The sequence below is a fragment of the Erinaceus europaeus genome, chromosome 1 (assembly GCF_950295315.1).
Source record: "Erinaceus europaeus chromosome 1, mEriEur2.1, whole genome shotgun sequence".
Taxonomy (NCBI): Eukaryota; Metazoa; Chordata; class Mammalia; order Eulipotyphla; family Erinaceidae; genus Erinaceus; species Erinaceus europaeus.
The window spans coordinates 48,574,369-48,600,942 of record NC_080162.1 but is presented as its reverse complement, the minus strand read 5'-3'; the positions used below and the strand labels follow the sequence as shown (position 1 = coordinate 48,600,942).

Here is a 26,574-nt window from a genome sequence, read left to right as displayed (position 1 = left end):
GTTGCTGTTATTGCTATTATTGCCATTGATGATGTTGCTGGTCAGGACAGAGAGAAATTGAGAGGGGGGTAGGAGAAAAACAGACACCTGCAGACCTGCTTCACCCTTGGGAAGTGAGCCCCCTGCAGGTGGGGAGCCGAGGGCCCGAACCAGGATCCTAAAGCCGGTCCTTGCGATTTGCACCATGTGTGCTTAACCTGGTGCGCTACTACCTGAACCCCTACACTTTTATTTTCCAACATGAACAACAATAAAATCCAGTAAGTAGGATTCTTGTTCTAATAAAATTTTAGTCATTTGTAAACTTAACACTTCTATGTATCTTGTCTGAAAAGACAATCTAAAGCAGTGGTTCTCACAATCTGGAAGGTAGCATAGGATAGAGCACCGGACTCTAAAGCATGAGGTCCTGAGTTCGACCCCTTGCTATACATATACCAGTATCTCTAATTCTCTCTAATCCTCTCCCCTCCCCTTTTTCTGCCTCCAGGGTTATCACTGGGGCTCCATGCCTACACTACAAATCCACAGCTCCTGGTGGGGTTCTTTTTTCCATTGCTGTTGTTGCTGCTGCTGCTGCTGCTGCTGCTGCTGTTAGACAAGACAGACAGAACTCGAGAGAGGGGGGGAAGACAGAGAGGAGAGAAAGATAAGACACTGCAGACCTGCTTCACCACTTGTGAAGTGACCCTGCAGGTCTGGAGAGCTGGGGGCTCGAACAGGGATCCTTACGCTTGTGCTCTGCTGTATGTATGCTTAACCCAGTGCGCTACCGCCCACCAACCTCCCATTCTTATGAATAAATAAAATAAAATATATTTAAAAACAATAGTAATTCTCAATGAGCAAATTTATTCCTTAAGGCCTTGGCTTTTTTAAGATATTTTTTATTTGTTACTAACAGTTTGCTACCAAAGTAACAGTTCCACACCACTCCCACAACCAAAGTTCTATATCCCCAATCTCCCACCTCCCAAAATAACCACCACAATTCGCATCTCACAAGTTTTAAAAGTTTGCTTACTTCTGTTTTGTTTAAGGACTCGTCTTTTCAAGAAAAAAGAGACAGAAAGGTTAAGGCAGGTGGCGCGAAGCGCAAGGACCAGCTTAAGGATCCTGGTTTAAGCCCCCGGCTCCCCACCTGCAGGGGGAGTCGCTTCACAGGTGGTGAAGCCGGTCTGCAGGTGTCTATCTTTCCATCCCCCTGTCTTCCCCATCTCTCTCCATTTCTCTCTGTCCTATCCAACAACAATAATAACTACAATAATCAAACAAGGGCAACAAAAAGGAATAAATAAAATATTTTTTAAAAAGAGAGAGACAGAAAGGGAGAAAAAGACACCAAGTACCAAACCTTCACCCAATATGGTGGGGGCCAGGCTGGAACCAGGGTTACACACAATAACAAACCACATACTCTCCTGAATTTAGCTCGTCCTTTCTGTTGCTGTTCAGTTTTAATGCAGTGCCAGTGAATGAAGCCAGTGCCTCCTGCACGTGTGATATTGCTGTGCTGGCTCAAGTCCAATTGTTATTCTATTCAATACATTTTTAGAGGGGTGGGAGAGAGACACCAAAGCACTATTCCATAACCCATGTCGTTCCCTTGGTGCTGCCCATGGTGTTCCAATGCGGTGACGGTAACCAAATACAGGTTGTTGTGCATGGTAAGGTATGTACTCTACCCACTGAGAATTTCCTGGCCTCAATATACATTACTTAACTGCATTAAATACACTTTAAAGAAGTATCTTTACTTTCATATAGTCAATATAACATATCCTTTTGTAACAAATGAGTGTTACCAAGCAAGATGTATTTTTAAAAAGAAAAGAAACATAGTTAGGAATATGTTGCAATAGTAGAGCACATACTCCACTCTCCACATATATATAGGGGTCTTAGAATCAATCCTCAACACAAGAAATAAAACAGAAAAAAGTCACATTGCACCAAATATATTCCCTTCCAAATCCTTCATTACACTTTATGGAGTGTCAGTACATAGATACAAAGTAGTAAACCAGGTCCATGCCAAGATAGAGAACTAGTTGTGTCAACAGCAACTTCAGTAAAAATTTAGTATGTGTCTACTGCATGTGAACCCAATTAATATGGCCAGCTGTACCAACTCAAACTTTGGAGAAAATCTACTTGTTAGGCTTTCCCTCAAAGACTTAAGAAAAAGATCTTTATGCAATCAATAATCTATATAATTTAGTTTTTGAGACGCTCCACTCTTGGAGAAACCTCATCAAACCAATTAATGTTAAAGGTTCAAAATAAACAAACAATGTTAAAGAATAAATGACTATTCCTACAATAACACTGAATACACCTGGGATAGCCGTATCATTTCTTTTTTTTTAATAAATTTTATTATGTATTTATTTACTTATTTTGTCTTCAGGGTTATTGCTGGGGCTCAGTGCCTGCACTACTAATCCACTGCTCCTGGAGGCTATTTTTTCCCCTTTTGTTGCCCTTGTGGTTTTTCATTGTTATTATTATTGTTGTTGTCGTTGTTGGATAGGACAGTGAGAAATCAAGAGAGAGAGGGAAGACAGAGAGGAGGAGATAAATACAGATACCTGCAGACTTGCTTCACCGCCTGTGAAGCAAGGGGCTTGAACCACAATTCTTACGCCTGTCCTTGCACGTAACCCGCTGCAATACCGCCGGCCCCCAGCCATATCATTTCATTACATTCAACAGTTAGCTCTAAAATCCTTTTCTCTGCCAGCATTTGGACACACATAAATTTTAACCTTGCTAGTTACCTTTCTCATGACCTGGCCGACTCTTACTCCTGATATCCCGGGACTTTCTGTGGGACACGGTGACTCTAGCTAAGGTTTCCCAAGACACTCTAGACTTGCAACTGACTGCAACGATGACAACTGTGGCTAATCAGGTTCCAAATGTTAGTATGATGCCAACCAGACTTCCCTGGACAGACAAACCCACCAACTGTCCTGGAGCTCTGATTCCCCAGAACCCCGCCCCACTAGGGAAAGAGAGAGGCAGGCTGGGGGTGTGGATCGACCTGTCAACACCCATGTTCAGCAGGGAAACAATTACAGAAACCAGACCTTCCACCTCCTGCACCCCACAATGACCTTGGGTCCATACTCCCAGAGGGTTAAAGAATAAGAAAGCTATCAGGGGAGGGGAGGGGTAGGGATTCGGATTTCTGATGGTGGGAATTGTGTGGAGTTGTACCCTCTTATCCTACCTATGGTTTTGTCAGTGTTTGCTTTTTGTAAATAAAATGAAAAGAAAAGAAAAAGAAAAAAGATGATGACAATAAAAAGAAAGAAAAAGAAAAGAAAAGAAAAAAGAAAAGAAAAGAAAAGAAAAGGGGGGCAGGTGGTGGTGCACCTGGTTGAGCACGTGTTACATACAATGTGCAAGGACCCAGGTTCAAGCCCCCCGTCCCCACCTGCAGAGGGAAAGCTTTGCAAGTGGTAAAGCAGGTCTGCAGGTGTCTCTCTGTCTCTCTCCCTCCCTATCATTCCCTTCCCTTTCGATTTCTGGGTGTCTCTATCCTATAAATAAATAAAGACAATTTTAAAGAAAGAAAAGAAAAGAAAAGAAAAGAAAAGGAAGGAAGACTGGGGCTGAATTCCTGGTAACTGATTTACATACTTTCTGGGCTATCATGTTCTCAATCCCAGCTGATAATTACCTTTTTTTCTTAATATTTATTTATTTATTTTCCCTTTTTGTTGCCCCTGTTTTTTGTTGTTATAGTTATTATTGTTGTTGTTATTGATGTCATCATTGTTAGATAGGACAGAGAGAAATGGAGAGAGATGAGGAAGACAGTGAGGGGATAGGAAGATAGACACCTGCAGACCTGCTTTACCGCTTATGAAGTGACTCTCGCCTGCAAGTGGGGAGCTGTGGGCTCACATGGGGATCCTTAGGCCGGTCCTTGCACTTTGCACCATGTGCACTGATAATTATCTATTTTACAGTACCTAGATATTTGTTCTTTATCCCTGTGTCATCCTTATAAACCTTGAATTGTTTAAACCAAAAAATAAATTAAAAAAAATAGAATCCTTTTCTGATTCCCTTTCTCCTTTTCCTCTTCTTCCCCCTCTTTATTCACTTGGCCTAGCAAATGCACAATTCCACTACTCCTAGGCCAAACTTTACCATTCTCTTTATTTCAGAGAGAAACCAAAAGGAGAGACACCAGAGCACCAGCGTTTCCCCTAGTGCATTTCTGTGTGGTGCTAGGGCTTAAACCCAGGCTGCACATATAGCAAGCACTGCTACCTACCTGGTGAGCTTGCTAGTTACACTATGATTACATACAATTGCAAATAATTCACACCGATACCACCACCATACAAGCACCCACCAACCCCTGCTCCCTGAAAATATCAATTCACTGATTCCAAACATCTGAAGATAGGGAAGCAGTAAGTACAGAAATATGACAGTCACTATCCTACACAATAACCTACAAAGAAAGAGTCAATGTCAAGTAAATGGTGTTCAACAATAGTCCATGCATCAAATTACATAATAATAAACAGTTCCTTAATATATGAGTCGGGTGGTAGCACACTGGGTTAAGCACACAAGGTGCAAAGCACAAGGACCAGCATAAGGATCCTGGATCGAGCCCCTGGCTCCCCACCTGCAGGGGAGTCACTTTCACAGGCGGAGAAGCAGATCTGCAGGTGTCTATCTTTCTCTGCCCCCATCTTCCCCTCCTCTCTCCATTTCTCTTTGTCCAATCCAACAACAACATCAATAACAACAACAACTACAACAATAAAACCACAAGGGCAACATGGTGCAAAGCACAAGGGTGAGCGTAAGGATCCTGGTTCAAGCCACCTGCGGGGGGGGGGGGGGGGGGTCGCTTCACAGGTGGTGAAGCAGTTCTGCAGGTATCTTTCTCTCCCTGTTTTCCCTTCCTTTCTCGACTTCTCTCTGTCGTATCCAACAACAACAACAAAAATGGGAAAAAATGGTCTCTAGGAGCAGTGGATTCATACTGCAGGCACCAAGCCCCAATGATAACCCTGGAGGCAATAATATATATATCAGAGAAACAACATGGTGGTTATGCAAAAGGACTTTCACATCTAAAGCTCCTAGGTCCCTAGTTCAATCCCCAGCACCACTAGAAGCCAAAGCTGTGCAGTGCTCTGGAAAAAAAGAAAAACAAAAAATATGTATAACCAGGAAGATAGCACACCTAGTAAATTCTTTTATTATTTATTTATTAAGTATTTATTTATTTATTTATTTTCCCTTTTGTTGTCTTATCATTGTTGTGGTTATTGTTGTTACTGATGTCGTTGTTAGATAGGACAGAGAGAAATCAAGAGAGGAGGGGAAGGATAGACACCTGCAGACCTGCTTCACCACCTGTGAAGCGACCCCCCCTGCAGATGGGGGGAGTTTGAACTAGGGTCCGTACACTGGTCCCTGTGCTTTATACCATGTGTGCTTTACCCTCTGTGCTACCACCCGACCCCCACACCTAGTAAATTTTAACACACACTTTAACACGTGCAGAACCAGGTCTTGAGCCCTCAACAACTACCTGGAAACACCATGCACTGGGGAAGCAGTGCAGTAGTACTGGGTGTCTCCCCCCCTCAATCTGGAGGGTAGATGAGGGAGGATGACGGGGAGACAGACACAGCACTAGGAGCATATATGGAGGCTCAGTAAAGCCCTGGCAGCAAAAGAAATATAGCCAAAGAGACAAAAAACATCATTAGTGTTCAATGAGAAAGAAACAGGACAAGTAATACCGATGAAGTACAATCACTTGCAAGCAAAAATATAACTCAAATATAAATCTGGAAACAACCCATACTGTTTGCATCCAGTACAGGTTACTACATGTGGGGGCCCCTCTTACATTTAGAACAGTGTCAGATGGACAGTGAAAGATTTTCTTTCCAAACAAATGTAGGCATTGAGTGGTACATTTAAAGAACCACCTCCTAAAAGAGAACTAACTTATTGTCATCCTAAAAGACATTATGGGGGGGACACACTTTCAGGTCCTGGGGCATAATGGTAGAGGGAGGGACTACACTGGTGAATGTTTTGCAGAAAATTGAGAAATTTTACACATGTATCAACAACTGTATTTACTGTAAACCATTAATTCCACTCAATAATTTTTTTTGTAATATTTACTTATTTCCATTTGTTGCTCTTATAGTCGTTGTTGGATAGGACAGAGAGAAATGGAGAGAGGAGGGGAAGACAGGGGGGAGAGAAAGATAGACACCTGCAGACCTGCTTCACCGCCTGTGAAGCGACTCCCCTGCAGGTGAGGAGCTGGAGGCTTGAACTGGGATCCTTATGCCAGTCCTTGCGCTCTGCGCCACCTGCACTTAACCCGCTGCGCTACAGCCCAACTCCCTCCACTCAATAATATTTTAAAAATTTATTCCCAATAGGGGGCTGGATGGTGACACACTCAGTTGAGTGGACATGTAACCATGCGCAACAAGCCAGGCTCAAGCCCTCATCGCCACATCCAGAGATGAAGCTTCATGAGCAGTCCAGCAGGACTGCAGCTGTCTCTCTATCTCCTCCCTTCCCTCTTGATTTCTGTCTCTATCCAATAAATAATAAAATTAAAAATATATATATATCACCACTGTACTCTGTACTAAGTTGACAAAAAAAAATTTTTTTAACCTCTGTAAGACTAACAAAGTTGTGGGAGTCAGGTGGTAGTGCATCAGGTTAAGCACATGTGGCTCAAAGCGGAAGGACCTGTGTAAGGACACTGGTTCGAACCCCCGGCTTCCCACCTGCAGGGGAGTCACTTCACAGGCGGTGAAGCAGGTCTGTAGATGTCTCTCTTTCTCTCCTCCCGTCTTCCCCTTCTCTCTCCATTTACTCTGTCCTATCCAACAACAACAATAACAACAACAACAATAAAACAACAAGAGCAACAAAAAGGGAATAAAGAAAAACTAACAACTTGCAAATATTATATCTCTGCCTTGAAACCTTAGCACCTCCCTATATCTTCACTTTCCCAGGGGAGAAGTTCTTTAAGATGATCAAACTCTTTTTTTCATAAATAAGGACATACTTTTAAAATCTAAACTTATAGGGGGCAGGCAGAGGCACACCTGGCTGAGTGCACATGTTACCAAAAGCAAGTGAAAAGCAGTGAAGCAGTGCTGCAGGTGTCTCTCCTCTATCCACCGCACCCTCTCAATTTCTCTGTCCTATCAAATAATAAATGTTTCAGGCTTTATTTTTACCCAAACTTATAAAACACACACCAAAAAATGTTCTAAGGCAAACAAAGTGAGTATCTACTCATAATTTGCGGGAGTTTTTTTTTGTTTGTTTTGCTTGATGTTTGTTTTTGATAGAGACAAAGAAGTAAGAGAGGCAGAGAGAGCCCATGTTCAAAGCTGGGTCACACACATGGCAAAGCAGTGCACTATCTGAGAGAGCTATTTCACCAGCCCTTTGCTAGAAACTTTCAGACCAGTACTGTGTAACTACAATGGGGTTTCTTCATTTCAGCACAAGTTAACAGGCTTTTCCTTTCACAAAGGGCAAAGTATAGTTTACAACCACATGCCATCTACCTAGAAACACAACTGCAATTATCACTGTCTTCATGCAAACGAGACCACCACCAAGACCTTATTAATAAGAAACCAGCCTTTCTTCTAAGTAGTGAAACAACTAAATGAAATCAGAATAAATTTCTGAATTGTGTCTTTCAGTTCTACTCCCTACTTGGATAGCAACTACACATCCAAATTTTGGCAACCCACTGTCTTAGTTTCCCCAAAGCACTTAGTAGTAGGATATCTGACAAAATCTGTTTAGCAATCTGACAGCTAAAACAAAAGACATCTGATGCATAGTAACAGTCTTTTAGATGAAAAAGATTGTGGCCCAGGATGTAGCACAGTGGATAAAGCACTGGGCTGTCAAGCTTGAGGTCCTGAGTTTGATCACTGGCATTATACATGCCAAAGTTATGCTCTGGTTCTACTCTCTCTCCTAAAAATAAATAAATTATCTAAATTCATCATGATGACTACAAATTCGTCCTGAGTTTTTTTTAATATTTATTTATTCCTTTTTGTTGCCCTTGATTTTTTTTTTTTTTAATTTCTTTATTGGGGAATTAATGTTTTACATTCAACAGTAAATACAATAGTTTGTACATGCATAACATTTACCAGTTTTCCATATAACAATACAAACCCCATTAGGTCCTCTGTCATCCTTCTTGGATCTGTATTCTCTCCGCCCACCCACCCCAGAGCCTTTTACTTTGGTGCCATACGCCGATCCCATTTCAGGTTCTACTTGTGTTTTCTTTTCTGATCTTGTTTTTCAACTTCTGCCTGAGAGTGAGATCATCCTATATTCATCCTTCTGTTTCTGACTTATTTCACTTAACATGAATTTTTCAAGCCCTTGTTTTATTGTTGTAGTTACTGTTGTTGTCGTCATCACTGTTGGACAGGAAAGAGAGAAATGGAGAGAGATGGGGAAGACAGAGGGGGAGAAAAAGATAGACACGTGAAGACCTGTTTCACCACTTGTGAAATGACTCCCCTACAGGTGGGGAGGCGGGGACTCCAACCAGGATCCTTATGTGGGTCCTTGCACTTTGTGCCACCTGCACTTAACCCACTGCGCTACCATGGGACTCCCCTGAGATTTTTTTTTTTAAATATATTTATTTTCCCTTTTGTTGCCCTTGTTTTATTGTTGTAGTTATTATTGTTGTTGATGATGATGTCATTGTTGGAGAGGACAGAGAGAAATGGAGAGAGGAGGGGAGACAGAGAGAGGAGAGAAAGATAGACACCTGCAGACCTGCTTCACCGCCTGTGAAGCGACTCCCCTGCAGGTTGGGGAGTCGGGGGCTCTAACAGGGATTTGAGCCAGTGTCGTTTTCGACGGGTTAGGTTGTTTTCGACAGGTTATGTTGTTTTCGCCGGGCTGGCTTCACGGGCAGGTAACAGACGATCAGGGACTCATAGTTGAGCTGTACGCAGTATCTCTTTATTCATGCAGGACGCAGCACAATCTAAGACGAGCTAAGCTAAACTCAAGGTACAGTACTCTAAAACTCACAATGCTGTCTTTATATATACTTGCCAAGTAGGGTGGAAACAGGGTGTGACATAGAGAGGGTGGAGAGAAAAGTGACTGGTGACAATCAGAGTGTGACAAGGAGAGGATCAGGGTGTGACAAGGAGGGGGGGTGGAGCAAAAACATATCATGAAACAGTGGGGATTGAACCAATGCCCTGGAGGGAGGTACTTGTTAACAGCGGTTATATAAATAGAATGAAGTGGTTATGTAAATAGAATAGTGTTAAGCAGGGGGGATTTAAACCAAATGAAACAGAAGGGGTCTCATGCATACCAACAATTCCCCCTTTCTTTTTAACTAATGGCCATTGTAGGGTGAACAGAAACGTATATCATACAGGCGTTTTCAAAAGAACTGGCATAAGACATGGAAAACAAAATAGGCGAGCAGCAATAACCAGTGTGATGCCAAGGAGAGCTTTTCTTGCCTCAAAGGGCAAGGCCTAGCAGGCGAAAGGGCATTTCTTGTCTCTGGGAACGCTTCATGTCTCTGGGGGCATCTCTTGCCTCAAAGGGCGTTTCTTGTCTCTGTGGGCATCTCTTGCCTCTTGGGGCGCTTCATGCCTCTGTGGGCATAACCTAATAAGGAGGGGGAGCTTGTTGCCTCTGGGACAAAGCCTGCAGGCGAGGGGACATGGTCTATAAAGTCTCAAGGCAATTGGCTGAAGTTAGTCTTTGAGAAACACAGCTGTGTGTACCAGTAAGTCCGATGGAGGTGTCAGTCCAAAGTAGCTGACCACAGAAGAAAATGCCAGAGGATGAAACGCTGCACGTCTGTCTCGATGGGGAATGTTGGCCACCAGAATTCTGCTTTTCTGTAGAGAGTGAGCTTTCGAGTCTGTGAATCTGTTTCTTCAGGTCGTGCCAGGTCACATCATTGGTTTCCGGGGGCGATGTCAGAGAACGGGTCCAAATGGATTTCCGGGAATTTCATTTGAGTAGATGCTTTTTTATGTGAAGACTTTGACAGCTGAAATTCACTTATTTGTCAAACAAAACTTGTAGCAGATTAGAAGTTTACTATAATTGATAACTCCATTATAATTGGAAGTCCTTTCTAGTATGATTTTAAGGTTGTTTAAACAGTTTAAACTCAATAAAATGTGGAAAGGTAAACAGAAGAACCACAGTTAAAAGCCTCAGGCATGAGAATAATTAACATAATCATTGCACTATCTGCCCCACCCATAACTCATACAGTTTTCAGGATTAAATGTTTCAGATTTATGTCAAGACGTAAAAGAGAAATCAAAGGAGGGAAAAAACAATTTTTTGCATTGTTTCTGGATGTCTCTAGAAATCATGGCTGCGTCCAGCATTTTTTTTTTAAGTCAATGTCAAACAAAAATTCAATCATTCAAATCATTTTCTTATGAAACGCAACTTGAACCAGATTATCAAGATCTCACCATGTAGGATTAAGAATCTCCGGAGGGCGTCCTAGTCCAAAAAGGTCCTCAAAATTCCATTTAGGGTGCTTCTGACTGTTCCTGCTGGATTGCTTCAGGCACCCATTTTTAAAAGTGTCTTCCCATCGAAGAAAGTATCCAATCAGGAGAGTAGAACTAACCACGTGTCTCCATACTTGGGAACTGCCAGGGTACTCGAGAATGTTCTTCAAATTAGAGTAGTCCTTCTCCATGGGAAACATTTGAGAAGAAGTCCAGAAAGTCCCAGGGGAAATCCCCATGCATGTCCCAAGGTCTACGATCACGGTCATAAAGAATGAAATTATGGCCTGGAGCGAAATGTAGTCCTTTTCCTCGGGAAACATGAGAGAGGGAATCCAGAAAGTCCAAGGAGAAATCTCCGTGCATCTCCCAAGCTCTATGATCCCAGTCATAAGAAACCAAAGTTCCCAGTGAGGGAACCAAAGTGTGGCCCAGAGTAAAATGTTCCAGAGACAGAGAAACTGTCTCATAATGAAACAGTAGAGGCTTTGGCAAACCTCTTCGTAAGTAGAAAGGCAACCCATGGTGGATGGGTAGCCAAGTTTACTTATCTGGACGATGGGGGGGTAGGATCCCACGTTGATGCCGGTCCATGTTTTAGGGCTTATTTCAGTCCCTGTTCGGGCGCCATATGTCGTTTTCGACGGGTTAGGTTGTTTTCACCGGGCTGGCTTCACGGGCGGGTAACAGATGACCCGGGATTCATGGCTGGGTTGTATGCAGTATCTCTTTATTCATGCAGGACGCAGCACAATCTAAGACGAGCTAAGCTAAACTCAAGGTACAGTACTCTAAAACTCACAATGCTGTCTTTATATATACTTGCCAAGTAGGGTGGAAACAGGGTGTGACATAGAGAGGGTGGAGAGAAAAGTGACTGGTGACAATCAGAGTGTGACAAGGAGAGGATCAGGGTGTGACAAGGAGGGGGGGTGGAGCAAAAACATATCATGAAACAGTGGGGATTGAACCAATGCCCTGGAGGGAGGTACTTGTTAACAGCGGTTATATAAATAGAATGAAGTGGTTATGTAAATAGAATAGTGTTAAGCAGGGGGGATTTAAACCAAATGAAACAGAAGGGGTCTCATGCATACCAACAAGCCAGCAGTGCCGGTCCTTAGGCTTCACGCCACGTGCGCTTAACTCGCTGCATTACCACCCGACTGCCCGTCCTAAGTTTTATACTTCTCTAATTTATTTTATGTATTTATTTTCCCTTTTGTTGTCCTTGTTTTTTATTGTTGTAGTTATTATTGTTGTTACTGATGTCATCGTTGTTAGCTAGGAGAGAAATAGAAAGGAGGGGAGACAGAGACGGGGAGAAGAAGATAAGACACCTGCACACCTGCTTCACCGCCTGTGAAACGCCTCTTCTGCAGGTGGGGAGCCGGGGGCTCGAACCGGATCCTTACGCCCATCCTTGAGCTTTGTGCCACGTGCGCTTATCCCACTGCGCTATGGCCCGACTCCCGACTTCTCTAACTTCTTTATACTTCCATTTCATCATTCATAAAGAATGTCAACTAGTCCACTAGCTACTATCTCTAAGATATGATACAATGATGTGATTTTATTCTTCAGTAGAAAGTACCAGTAATTAAGCACACATAGTATGAAGTGCAAGGACCTGCGCAAGGATCTCTGTTCGAGCCCCTGGTTCCCCACCTGCAGAGGTTCGCTTCATAAGCCGTGATGCAGTCCTGCAGGTGTCTCTCCCCTTCCCCTCTCAATTTTTCTCTGTCCTATCCAATAAAAATAAAAGTGGCTGGGAGTCAGGTGGTAGTGCAGCAGGTTAAGCACACGTGGCGCAAAGCGCAAGGACGGGCGGAAAGACTCCGGTTTGAGCCCCAGGCTCCCCGCCTGCAGGGGAGTCGCGTCACAGGCGGTGAAGCAGGTCTGCGGGCGTCTGTCTTTCTCTCCCCGTCTGTCTTCCCCTCCTCTCTCTATTTCTCTCTGCCCTATCCAACAACGACATCAATAACAACAACAATAATAACTATAACAATAAAACAAGGGCAACAAAAGGAAATAAATATATTTTTTTAATAATAATAAAAGTGTCTGACAAGAGCACTGGATTTGTAGTGCTGGCACTGAGCCCCAAGCGACAACCCTAGAGGCAAGGAAGGAAGGAAGGGAGAAAGGGAGGGAGGGAGGGAGGGAGGGAGGGAGGGAGGGAGGGAGGGAGGGAGGAAGGAAGGAAGGAAGGAAGGAAGGGTGAGCCAATAAAATACAAAGCAATGTCAATGCGTGTAGTGTCCATTTTGCAGTACTTTGATAAAAGATCATAAAACACGGAAAATTTATAAAACTCTTTTGGTCTAGATCACAAACAATCAGGGTACAAAAGAGAATCTCAAAAACTGTCAGTGGTTTTTTTTTTTTTTTTTTTTTTTTTTGATTCCATGGTTACTACTGGAGCTCAGTGCCTCCACTATTCCTGGAGGCCATTTTCTTCTGGTATTTATTTATTTATTTATTTATTTGGATGGGATAGAAATTGAGAGCAGAGGAAGATAGACACCTGCAGACCTGCTTAATCGCTTGTGAGGCGACCCCCCTGCAGGTAGGCAGCCAGAGGCTGGAACTGGGATCCTTGCCTTGCACAGGCCCTTGCTCCTTGTACTATCTGTGCTTAAGCTGGTGCACTGTGGGACTTAACTGGCCCCTGACCTAGTAATTTTTTTTTTAAGATCTTATTTATTTATTCATGAGAAAGATAGGGGAGAGAGAAAGAACCAGACATCACTCTGGTACATGTGTGGTCAGGGATTGAAGTCAGGACCTAATGCTTAAGAGTCCAGTGCTTTATCCACTGTGCCACCTCCCAGACCACAAACTAGTCATTTTTAATGACAACTTTAAGTAATAAGTTTTCAATGCTCTATATTTAAAGTTATGACAGTATTAGCCTGGGAGGTGGCACAGTGGATAAAAGCACTGAATTCTCAAGCATGAGATCTCATACTTCTCTCAGTAATGAATAATTTTTTAAACAATAAAATATAGGGCAGTGTTAATATAAACTTTACTTTTAAATTGTTTCTTGGATTTTAAATATCAATGGTAACAAGAAATTTTAACTGAAAGCTTTTTCTTCTATGTCTCTAATATTACAGTCAGATATACCAAATGCCATATTCCATAAAAAAATCACTGATAATTTCAAAAATGTTACAGGTTATGAATAGGTCTGATATGATAAACACAAGTTGTACCTTAAAAAGAAGTGCTCCAGGAACAATGTTGCTTTTGTTCAGTTGAGGTTATGTGGTTATGAAGTTCCTAGAAAGTCAAACAAATATATATTAGAGTAGATCTTTCTCTGAAAATTAAGATACAGATTGCTAGTTTCAGAGAAACCTAAAGGCTCCAAGTAGGGAGGTTTCTGAAAGTAAGATATCATAGCTTGAAGCAGTACACTATAGAAACAGATACAACTGCCCAGGATCTAGATAAAGAATGCTTTGCCCAGGTATGAACACAAGGCTATATAATTCCCCTTTCAGTATGAATTACTATATACCATAAAATTAATTTTTAAAAGTAAAGACATGGGGGCCGGGAGGTAGTGTAGCAGGTTAAGTGCACACAGCGCAAAAATGCACAGACCGGCCTATGGACCCTGGTTCAAGCCCCCGGCTCCCCACCTGCAGGGGGGTCGCTTCATAGATGGTGAAGCAGGTCTGTAGGTGTCTATCTTTCTCCTCCCTCTATTTTCCCCATCTCTCTTGATTTCTCTCTGTCCTATCCAACAACAGCAGCAGCAGCAATGACAACAATAATAATAACAACAAAGATAAACAACAAGGGCAACAAAAGGGGGGAATAGCCTCCAGAAGCAATGGATTCGTAGTGCAGGCAGGGGGCCCCAGCAATAACACTGGAGGTAAAAAAAAAAAAAAGAAAGTAAGTAAGTAAGTAAAGACATGAGTAGTCTGGGAGGTGGCGCAGTGGATAGATAAGGTGTTGGGAGTCTAAAGCAGAAGATCCCATGTTTGATTCCGAACAGTAAAGATGACAGAATAGTGTCTGGTTCTCTTTCTTCCCTCCTCTCTCCCTCTCATCTTAAATAAAATAGGAGGACAGGCGGTGGTGCACACTGGTTAAGTGCACACATTATAATGCCCAAGGATCTGGGTTCAAGCCCCTGGACCTCACCTGCAGGGGAAAAGTTTCATGAGTGGTGAAGTAGGGCTGCAGGTATTTCTCTGTCTCTTTCCCAATCTCCTCCTTCTTTCTCAATTTCTTTGTCTCTATCCAACAATAAACTAATTTAAAATAAAAAAAATTTAAAAGAAAAAGGCATATGTTGTCAATCACAGCCTAGTTTACAAACTTAATTTCCTCCCTTCTAAGTATTGTATTAATAAGCATCCTAACCATATGGCTTAGTGATATAAATATAATTACACAGAAAGGTTTTCAAAAAAGAACTAATAATTGTCTACTACAAAGTCGTGCTTTTCCATAATCTCACCCTTCCTAATCCTTTTATTTTAACCAGAGTACTGTTCAGCTCTGGCTTATGGTGGTGAGGGGGACTGAACCTAGACTTGGGAACTTCACGCGGGAGAATCTCTTTACATAAACATTATGTTATCTCCCCGCCCTATTTCCCACTTTCAAGAGACTACTAAAAGCAGAACTGAAAAAGACCTTTAAGCAGGCCAACAAATGTCTAAAACCACCAGTGGAAGTTTCCCTCCATTCAAGCACCAAGCTCCAAGGACAGCAAAAAGGTTTCTCTCCTTCGCTGATTCTCTTCTCTGCCTCAAATTATGTCTTAAGTAAAAAGAGCAGGAGTGCTGGGAAGCAGTGGAATAGTATATGCATGGGTGAGGCCCTAGTTCTGCAATAATAACAATAATAAAAGAAAAAAGTATTTAAGAAAAATGTAGGGAGACGGGCTGTAGTGCTGCAGGTTAAGCTCACGTTAAGGCCCTTGACTCCCCACCTGCAGAGGAGACACTACACAAGTGGTGAAGCAGGTCTGCAGGTGTCTCTCTTTCCCTCTCTCTGTCTTCCCCTCCTCTCTCCATTTCTCTCTGTCCTATCCAACAACATCAATAACAAAAATAACTATAACAATAAAACAACAAAGGCAACAAAAAGGGAATAAATATTTTAAAAAGACAAGAAGTTAAAAAAAAAGAGAGAGTCCAGTGGTAGCGCAGCAGGTTAAGTGCATGTGGCACAAAGCGCAAGAACTGGCATAAGGATCCCGGTTTGAGCCCCTGGCTCCCCACCTATAGGGGAGTCGCTTCACAGGTGGTGAAGCAAATCTGTAGGTGTCTTTCTCTCCCCCTCTGTCTTCCCCATCTCTCTCCATTTCTCTCTGTCCTATCCAACAATGAGGACATCAATAACTACAACAACAATAAAAGACAACAAGGGCAACAAAAGGAAATAAATAAAATTAAAAAATAAAAATAAAAATAAAAAAAGATAAATGGCAACGAGTGCCACCCCAGCATGCTTCACTTCAGGCTATGTCCAGAGACTTCAGGCGTGGAATGACAACCCTTCAGCTTCATCACTCGGGTGAGACCTTTCCTTTCATAGTAGTCTCTAATTCCATTCCAGGCGGTTCACTTCCTAACAAAGTCCCCAAACCTAGATATAGACCAGGTCCCCTGAGATAGAGCAAATGTTCACGTGTCCATAAACCAGGGAAAACTATATACCTGAAAGCAGAAGTACACAAGAGTCTGCAGAGAGTACCCCCCAACACTTTATCTGCACTATTTCAGCCTTTAGGTCCATGATTGTTCAACAATTTGGCTTTGTATGTTAACTCTGACAGAGGATCTAGTGGGGTTTGTATTGTTATGTGGAAAACTGAAAAATGTTATGCACATACGAACTATTGTATTCACTGGCGACTGTAAAACATTAATCTCCCAATAAAGGGGAAAAAAAAAAAAGAAAAGAAAATTCATTCTGGGGCTGGGTGGTGCACCTGGTTGAGCACACATTACAATGTGCAAGGACCCGGGGTTTAAGCCCCCAGTTCCCACCTACAGGGCAAAAGATTGGCAAGTGGTGAAGCAGGGCTGAAGGTGTTTCTCTGTCTCTATCCCCCTCTATCTTCCCCTACCCTCTCAATTTCTGGCTGTCTATCCAATAAAAAGATTAAAATAAAATGCATTCTGGGAGCTGGGTGGTAGCGCAGTGGGTTAAGAGCACATGGTGCAAGGTGCAAGGACCTGCATAAGGATCCGGTTCAAGCCCCCAGATCCCAACCTGCAGGGGGTCACTTCACAAACAGTGAAGCAGGACTGCAGGTGTCTTTCTCTCCTCCTGTCTTCCCTTCCTCTCTCGATTTCTTCAACAACAGCTATGACAACAATAACTACTACTACAAAGGCAACGACAAGGGCAATAAATGGGAAAAATGGCCTCCAAGAGCAATGGATTCTTAGTGCAGGCACTGAGCCCCAGTGATAACCCTAGAGGCAAAAAAAAAATGCATTCTTTAGATTGGGGAGACAGCATAATGGTTATACATAATTTACATGCCTGAGGCGCTGAGGTTCTAGGTTCAGTCACCTCCATGCACCACAAGAACTAAGCAATGCTCTGATTTCTCTTTCATTAGTAAATAAATATTTAAAGAAATACATTCCTCAGTTCATTTTAATAAACAGACAGCATGAACTTCAAATAAACAGACTTGAAAAAAAATATCACTCAAGTTCTAGTTCAGGTCATCAAGCATCCATGAGTTTATACAATACAGTAACAATTTAAGAAGGGGGGCACACCTGGTTGAGTCCACAAATTACAGTGTTCATTTTAACCAAAGCACTGCTGAATTCTGGCTTATGGTGGCGATGGAGATTGAACCTGGGACCTTAGAAGTTGAAAGATCTTTGTTTTCTTTTCCTCGTTACTTTTTTTTTCTTTGCATAGCCATTATGCTCTCTCTCCCTTCCCAATGGTCTAGCTCTTAAGACTAGCTGTAGGGGGTTGGGCAGTGGTGTACCTAGTTAAGTGCACGTTACAATGCACAAGAACGCCAAGTTCAAGTCCCCTGTCTCCACCTGCAAGAGGAAAGCTTCACAACTTGTGAAGCAGTGCTACAGGTGTTTCTGTGTCTCTCCCTCTATATCCCCCTTCCCTCTCAATTTCTGTCTCAGCAAATAAAGTTTTTTTAAATATTTATTTTATTTTCCCTTTTGTTGCCCTTGTTTTTCATTGTTGTTGGTGATGGTATCGTTGTTGTTGGATAGGACAGAGAGAAATGGAGAGAGGAGGGGAAGACAGAAGGGGACAGAAAGACACCTGCAGACCTACTTCACCACCTGTGAAGCGACTCCCCTGCAAGTGGGGAGCTGGGGGCTCGAACCAGGATCCTTACTCTGGGGTCTTTGAGCTTTGCGCCACGTGTGCTTAACCCGCTGCACTACTTCCAAACTTCCATAAGTTTTTTAAAAAAAAAAATGTTGGGAGTCCAGCGGTAGCACAGTAGGTTAAGCACAGGTGGCGCAAAGCACAAGGACCGGTGTAAGGATCCTGGTTCGAGCCCCCGGCTCCCCACCTGCAGGGGAGTCGCTTCACAGGCGGTGAAGCAGGTCTGTAGGTGTCTTTCTCTCTCCCTCCTCTCTCCATTTCTCTCTGTCCTATCCAACAACAACAACATCAACAACAATAATAACTACAACAACAATAAAAACAAGGGCAACAAAAAGGAAATAAATAAATAAATATTTTTAAAAAAATGTTCAGGAGGCAATTCAATACCAAATAATAAATTACATTAAACATTCCCAATACCATCACTTAGGAAGTGAATGTGGGAAATGGCTTGGAAGGGCCTGCATGGAGCTCAATTGGATAGTGCACTTACTTTGGCATGCAGACAACCCAGGTTAAGAGCTGGTCCACACCATATCGAAGGAAGCTCTGGTGATGCGTTTCCCTGTTTCTCTACCACTTTGGGGGGCAGGGGAGGAGACACAGGGTAAGCTGGCCTGGGGCTGTGAAACCACAATGACAAGAATAACGGCCTGGAGATGGCTCCCAGGGTAAACTGTATACTTGATCATGCAAGAATTGTGGCTCAAGCCCCTGGTGACCACACAGAAGTACCTGCGCAGGGAAGCATCACAAGTAGTGAAGAGTGCTATGGCAGCTCTCTTTCCCTTTCCATTTCATTCTTTCTAACTCTCCAACCCTGACTCACCTTCAATTGTTTGCTTATTTTAGAGAGACAGAGAGAAGGAAAGAGACCACAACACCTAAGTCTCCTTCTGCGCGGTGGGAGCCTGGGCTGTATGCATGCAAAGCGCAAGGACCTGCATAAGGATCCTGGTTGGAGCCCCTGGATCCCCACCTTCAGGGGAGTCACTTCACAAGTGGTGAAGCAGGTCTGCAGTTGTCTCTCTCCCCTTCTCTATTTTCCCCTCCTCTTTCCATTTCTCTCTGTCCTATCCAACAACAATAATAACCACAACAACAATAAAACAAGGGGAACAAAAGGGAAAATAAATAATAAAAAAGCACTTTTTTAAAATACAAAAACAAGTCCATACCAAGCAGAGGAATTGTGCAAGTACAAAGGCCCCATCAAGAATGCTGGTGACAGGTGCCAGGTGGTGGCATACCTTGTTGGGTCCACTTATTACAGTGTACAATGACCTGAGTTCAAGCCCCTGGTCCCCTACAGGGGGAAAGCTTCACAAGTGGTAAAGCAGGGCTGCAGGTGTCTCTCTATTTCTTCCTCCCCTCTTAATTTCTCTCTGTCTCTATCCAACAATAAAGAAATAAAGGGGGATGGGCAGTAGCACACCAGGTTAAGTGTGCATAGTACAAAGTGCAAGGACCAGCACAAGGATCCCAGTTCCCCACCTGCAGGGAGGTTGCTTCACAAGCAGAGAGGCTGCTCTGCAGGTGTCTCTGCAGGTGTCTTTCTCTCTCGTTCTCTATCTTCCCCATTTCTCTCAATTTCTGTCCTATCCAATAAAAAAAAACAGGAAAAAAAGGTCTCCAGAAGCCACACTGAGCCCCAGCAATAACCCTAGAGACAGAGAGACAGAGAGAGAGAGAGAGAGACCACTGGTGACAAAAGCAAACAAGCACTAAACTGAGAAGGGGTCAGGAGAGAGCTCACCCTTCCTAGTAGAGCCACAAAGATGCTGGCCCAAGTCTTTATCGCAGAACACCACACCAGATGAAGCTTCACAAATGGTAGAGTAGTGCTCTGTGTTTCCCTCTCTGTCACTGTCTCTATCTGAAATAAAAAGAATGAAAAAATTGGAACTTGAGTGGTAAGTAGATTCAAGCATGCTCAAAACACCAAAGATGAAATGAAAAGAAATGGCTGGGAAACAAAGAGGTCAACAACCACCTAACCTTATATAGAGCTAATTGGAAGCTTGGATTCCACATTTCCTATGAAAACTAGCATAGTTTTATTTATTTATATTATTTTTATTTAATTTGTGTAGACACCTGCAGTGCTGCTTCAGTTTATGAAGCTTTCCTCTTATAGGTGGGGCCAGAGCCTTGAACCCAGAACCTTGTGTACTATATGTGTCCTTCATCATCCAGCCCCTAGAATAATTTTAAAGAAGCTAGCTTTTTCTGGAGCCAGGTGCATACCTAATTGAACACACATGTTACTATGTGCAAGGATCCAGGTTTGAGCCCCCAGTCCCCACCTGCAGGGGGAAGCTTTGCAGTGGTGAAGCAGGGCTGCAGGTATTTCTCTCTTCCCTCCTGGTTTCTGGCTGTCTCTATGTAATAAATACAAGAAATAAAAAGAGAGAAGCTGACAACAAATCCTAACCATAGGATTTTCAAAGTAAATCAAATTCCCAAATAACTTGGTTACAATAATAAATATTGCTTTCTTAAACTCCTCAGACAGCAGGAACCTTCCCCATTCTCTATAATACTGTATTTCTCCCAGTCCTAAAACCTCTGGGCATAGCTTATTTTCCTATACACTTCTCTCAACCCATACCATTTGATACTGCATCTGCTGAGCTCACCCTAATCAAGCAACCAGTACCACCTCGATACGTTTCACTTTGGACTGTGTCCAGAGACACCAGGCGTGCAATGTCAACCCTTCAGTTCCAGTAGTCTGGTGGGACTGTCCCTAGCTCATAGGACTCCTCAATTCTATTTCAGGTGGTTCACTTCCTAACAAAGCCACAGAACCTAAATATAGACCAGGGCCCATGAGCTACAACACATGCGTGCGTGTATCCATAAATTAGGAGAAAATATATACCTTAAAGTAAAAGTAAACAACAGTTTGCAGAGACTCAATAAGTGCAGCAAGTAGAAAGACCAAAACAAAAAACAAAAAAAACAAACAAACAAACAAAAAAAAAAAACGACACCTTGTTTATTAAGTACCAAGTACTTAATCAAATAGTTTCCACTTAGGCCTAGATACCCTCCTCATCTACTTCCTACTTCACTTCCCTTAGTCACACCAAGGCTATACTTGACAATGTAAGGACTACAAAAGCTGCATAAGGGCAAGAGACTGGCACACTTTAATGATGGCTCTTTAGGTAAATACCAGGCCACCCCTTCACCTGGGGCCCTAGTCAGGGAATCGTGAGATTCCCACATAGACATGATGGGCCTAGACCTCTAACAGATCCCTCTCAGCACTGTTACTGGTCCATCAGGAACAACATAATGAACCTTCTTATGTGCCTCTATAGGACCTTGCCCTCAAGGTGGGTCAACATTGGTAGTGATTGCCCCATTCTCTAAAGGGAGGCTGTGTCAACATATTATGCCACTCAAGGAAGATGGGTCCTGTAAAGAGATCAGCCTAGAATGTTCTTAGCTATGACTACAGACTGCGAACTCAGACCTACAAGGATGCAGAGGTTACACAGGATCCTGTCCTAAATGTGGGCCCCAGATCAAATCAGTGGGGTTTACATACTTTCCCCATATTTAGAAGCTACTCTCTCCCCTGACCCAGTTTTCTAGTTCTATCTCCAACTCTGACACCATCTCCCCAGATAATACCTTTGACCTGCATGTTAGGTGTCAAACTCGGGCAAAACTCAGTAAAGTCATGGGCCTCTTGGAATATACCTAAAATAGACCTACTAGCCTTTTCCAAATGGAGACCCCCAAATCTCATCTGCTCTATCCTAGCCTTTAGGGTCCTGATTATTAAACAATTTGTTCTGCTTTGTATCTGAATGCTTTTTTAGCCACCAAGTTGCAGGTGCTACCATGTTACCAACCTGACTTCCCTGGACAGATGACCTCACCAATGTGTCCTGGAACCCCACCTCTCCAGAGCCCTGCCCCACTAGGGAAAGAGAGAGACAAGCTGGGAGTATGGATCGATCTGCCAATGCCCATGTCCAGCAGAGAAGCAATTACAGAAGCCAGACCTCTACACCCCTAATGACCTTGGGTCAATGCTCCCTGAGGAATAAAGAATAGGAAAGCTCCCAATGGAAGGGATGGGATGTGGTGGGAACTGTACCCCCCTTGTCCTGTGTATGGTCTTATTATATATAAATCATTACTATATCAATAAAAATTTTAAAAAGGGGAGTCGGGCAGTAGCACAGCGGGTTAAGCACAAGTGGCACAAAACGTAAAGACCAGCATAAGGAACCCGGTTCGAGCCCCCAGCTCCCCACCTGCAGGGGAGTCACTTCACAGGCGGTGAAGCAGGTCTGCAGGTGTCTTTCTCTCCCCCTGTCTTCCCCTCCTCCCTCCATTTTTCTCTGTCCTATCTAACAACGACGACATCAATAACAAGAATAACTACAATAACAATAAAAAGACAACCAGGGCAACAAAAGGGGATAAATAAATATTTTTTAAAAATTTTAAAAGATAAAAAAAAAAGAAAGTAGCCTTCTTAGCAACAATTTGTCTACAGTTAAAATAATTTTTTAGGGAATCAGGTGGTAGTGCAGCGGTTTAAGTACAGGTGGCACAAAGCACAAGGACCAGTTTAAGGATCCCGGTTCAAGCCCCTGGCTCCCCACCTGCAGGGGAGTCGCTTCACAGGCGGTGAAGCAGGTCTGCAGGTGTCTATCTTTCTCTCCTCCTCTCTGTCTTCCCCTCCCTCTCTCCATTTCTCTCTGTCCTATACAACAACAACAATAATAACTACAACAATAAAACAACAAGGGCAACAAAAGGGAAAAAATAAATAAAATAAATATTAAAAAATTGTAAAAGATAAAAAAAAAGAAAGTAGCCTTCTTAGCAACAATTTGTCTACAGTTAAAATAATTTTTTAGGGAATCAGGTGGTAGTGCAGCGGTTTAAGTACAGGTGGCACAAAGCACAAGGACCAGTTTAAGGATCCCGGTTCAAGCCCCTGGCTCCCCACCTGCAGGGGAGTCACTTCACAAATGGTGAAGCAGGTTTGCAGGTGGCTATCTTTCTCTCCCCGTCTTCCCCTTCTCTCAACAATAACTATAACAATAAAAAACAAGGACAACAAAAGGGGAAATAAATACAAAAAAATAAAATAGAAAATTTTTTAAAGATAATTTATTAGGGGACTAATGGTTTATAGTAAAATACAGTAGTTTGTACATGTGTAACATTTCTCAGTTTTCTTTCTACATAACAATTCAGCCCCCTCTAGGTCCTCCTCTGCCATCATGTTCCAGGACCTGAACCGCCCCCCACCCCCAGAGTCTTTTACTTCGGTGCAGTACACCAAACCCAATCCAAGTTCTGCTTTGTGTTTTCTTATTTTTCAACTTCTTTGTTATTATTAGTGATTGAATAATGATGGACAAGATTGTGGGGTAAGAGTAGTTAAAATAACTTTTAACTAACTTCATGAAGGATTACAGCTGTTACTTAGTAGACAGCCTACTAAAACACAAAAGATGGGAGTCAGGCAGTAGCGCAGTGAGTTAAGCATACGTGGCACAAAGCGCAAGGATTGACGTGAGGATCCCAGTTCCAGCCCCCAGATCCCCACCTGCAGGGGAGTCGCTTCACAAGCAGTTAAGCAGGTCTGCAGGTGTCTATCTTTCTCTCCCCCCCCCCCGCCTTCCCCTCCTCTCTCCATTTCTCTCTGTCCTATCCAACAACGACATCAATAACAACAATAACTACAACAATAAAACAAGGGCAACAAAAGGGAATAAATAAATAAATATTAAAAAAACAAAGATTAATAAATTATCTTCTTTCACCTGTGTCCTTAAACTATTTCCCCCAGTGATCTTTTTTAAAGATTTTTTTAAATATTTATTTGAGTTGTATGTCTGCGGGTCAGGGTGCTAATACAAAAGATTACTCAGAGCTATGTCTGACTGAGCTGCTGTAGGTGTCTCCATTAAACATGAACCCCTTAAGGAGGAGGAACGGCAATGGGACACCCCCTTAAGAGGCAGAACCTTTTTTATTTGAATAGAATTTTTTTTGCCTCCAGGGTTATTGCTAGGGCTCAGTGCCTTCCCCACAAACCCAGTGCTCCTTGGGCCATTTTTTTCCCTTTTGTTGCCCCTGTTGTTGTTTTTTTTTATTGTTGTTGTGGTTATTATTGCTGTCATTGATATTGTTGTTGTTGGATAGGAAAGAGAGAAATGAAGAGAAGAAGGAAAGACGGGGGTAGGGGGGGAGAAAGACACTTACAGACCTGCTTTACTGCTTGTGAAGCGACCCCCTTACAGGTAGGTTCGAACCGGGATCCTTATGCAAGTCTTGGTCCCTGAGCTTCCCGCCATGTGCACTTAACCTGCTGCACTTGGTCCCTGAGCTTCCCGCCATGTGTGCTTAACCTGCTGCACTTGGTCCCTGAGCTTCCCGCCATGTGTGCTTAACCTGCTGTGCCACCACCCGGCCCCCCAGGGAGAACCTTTTTATACTAAGTTTTATTATACATCAAGAATTCCTGGTTACAAAGGAGCTGGTTCAGCAGGAAGCAGGACAAACAGCCACATGTGGACTAACAACTTTAGGATACAGATAGTATAGTAATAAAATCTCCAAACACCCTACATCTAAACCTTGCATCTAAGTTACCACTGCCTCAGCAAGTTACTGATTCTCCACAATCATACTGGAGTTAACCTAAACCAGGCACTTTGGCAGCCTGAATGCCTTTGCACTCTTCTATGTTTCAAGAGTCTACAGATAACTTTAGCTGTTGCTTGCCACTTGATGCTTGGACTTTTGCAGCTTCACTCTACCACAGTTTTTTCAAATTTATTCATAAAAAAGTTCATGGAGACCATGAAAATGATACAGCGAGCACTTGGTTGTCTGAGCCAATTATACACTCCTGCATTACAATGAAAATTAAAACTGCTGAACGTATAGACTGTAGGCCTATGTATTCAAGTATCCCTGCAGATCCCTCAACACCAGGTGCTGCCCCCCCGACCATTCCTCGTGTGTGTTTGCAATCGGGTGTGGTGTGGGCAAACCAAGCCAATGAGAACGTGTTTCTCTCGCTTCTACATCACTAAGCACTAGAAGCATCCTTGCTCGTTTGTGATTTCTGAGAACCTTTACCTAAGCTCCACAATGGCTCTTAAACATGCTGCTTCTTCTAAAGCCTTCTGATGATGAAACTAAGCACCGGAGGAAGATGCTTACCACCAGGAGGTGAAACTCTTGGATACAATCAAAGATGGCAAGAATATCCTGGAGATTACCTGCCACTACGACTTGACTGAGTCTACCATTCGCTCCATCCCTAAAGATAGAAAGAACATCCGTGCAACGGCTACTGTCTCTTTCAACAAGGAAGCAAAGCTAAAGGGGTGTTATTTCATGTCGAGAGGCCTCTAATAATGTTAACAACCATATTTAGAAGATTGTAAACAGGTTTTCTGTGCTCTAACTATAAAAACATTTAATTTATAAATAAGGAATCCTAATTTTCAGAAATTCACTTATCGCGGCAGGGTCTGTAACTGATTAACGGTGATAAATGAGGGACGACAGTCCTGGGAGCAGAGTCCTCCAAGTGCTGAGTTAGGTATAAGGCATAAATGAAGTCTGAACTCATCTGCTATCTAGCTGTATTTTTGCAATACCTCCATATCCAAGCTTCTGAATCAGCTTTAAAGTTTTAATTTGGGAGTCGGGCTGTAGTGCAGCGGGTTAAGCGCAGGTAGTACAAAATGCAAGGACCAGCTTAAGGATCCCCGTTCGAGCCCCTGGCTCCCCACCTGCAGGGGGGTAGCTTCACAAGTGGTGAAGCAGGTCTGCAGGTGTCTATTTTACGCTCCCCATCTTCCCCTCTTCTCTACATTTGTCTCTGTCCTATCCAACAACAACATCAATAACAACAATAACTAGAATAAAACAACAAGGGCAACAAAAGGGAATAAGTAAATTTATTTTTTAAAAAGTTTTAATTCGAGCAGGGCGGTGGCACAGCAGGTTAAGCACACATGGCCCAAAACGCATAGACCAGCTTCAGGATCCTGGTTCAAGCCCCCAGTTCCCCACCTGTAGGGGAGTCGCTTCACAGGCAGTGAAGCAGGTCTGTAGGTGTCTTTCTCTCCCCCTGTCTTTCCCTCCTCTCTTGATTTCTCTGTCCTATCCAACAACAGAAATAACAATGAAGATAAACAAGGGCAACAAAAGGGAAAAATAAATTAAATAAAATAAAATAAAAACAACCTAAGGGTGGAGGGTAGATAGCATAATAATTATGCAAACAGACTCTTATGCCTGAGGCTCCAAAGTCCCAGGTTCAATCCCATGTACCACCATAAACCAGAGCTGAACAGTGCTCTGGTAAATAAATAAATAAATAAATAAATAACCTAAAATAAAGTTTGTGGTCCTGGAGGTGGCGCAGTGGATAAAGCATCAACTCTCAAGGAAGTCCTGAGTTCAATCCCCAGTAGCACATGTACCAGAGTGATGTCTGGCTCTTTCTCTCTCCTCCTATGTTTCTCAATAATAAACAAATAAAATATTTTTAAAAGTTTTAATTCAGTATGACTGCAACAATTTATCACAAGAAATAATAAACTATAAATCTTCATAAGGT

General features: G+C 42.8%; 1 protein-coding gene across 12 annotated transcripts in view; it reads right to left on the bottom strand.

Moving 5' to 3' along the window:
* The window catches only part of STAU1 (staufen double-stranded RNA binding protein 1), a 100,052-nt gene that overhangs the window by 53,465 nt on the left and 20,013 nt on the right, over positions 1 to 26,574 (bottom strand). For 6 of the 12 annotated variants that reach the window (XM_016194932.2, XM_016194930.2, XM_016194931.2 and 3 more), the window contains exon 2: positions 13,811 to 13,877. The exons of 2 other annotated variants lie outside the window; for them this stretch is intronic. The gene's annotated coding sequence lies outside the window, so the exon portion shown is untranslated. Of the gene's footprint in view, positions 1 to 13,810; positions 13,878 to 19,707; positions 19,828 to 26,574 lie in introns of all 12 variants that reach the window. 4 more of the 12 variants (XM_060185699.1, XM_060185724.1, XM_060185759.1 and 1 more) reach the window with 1 other exon arrangement.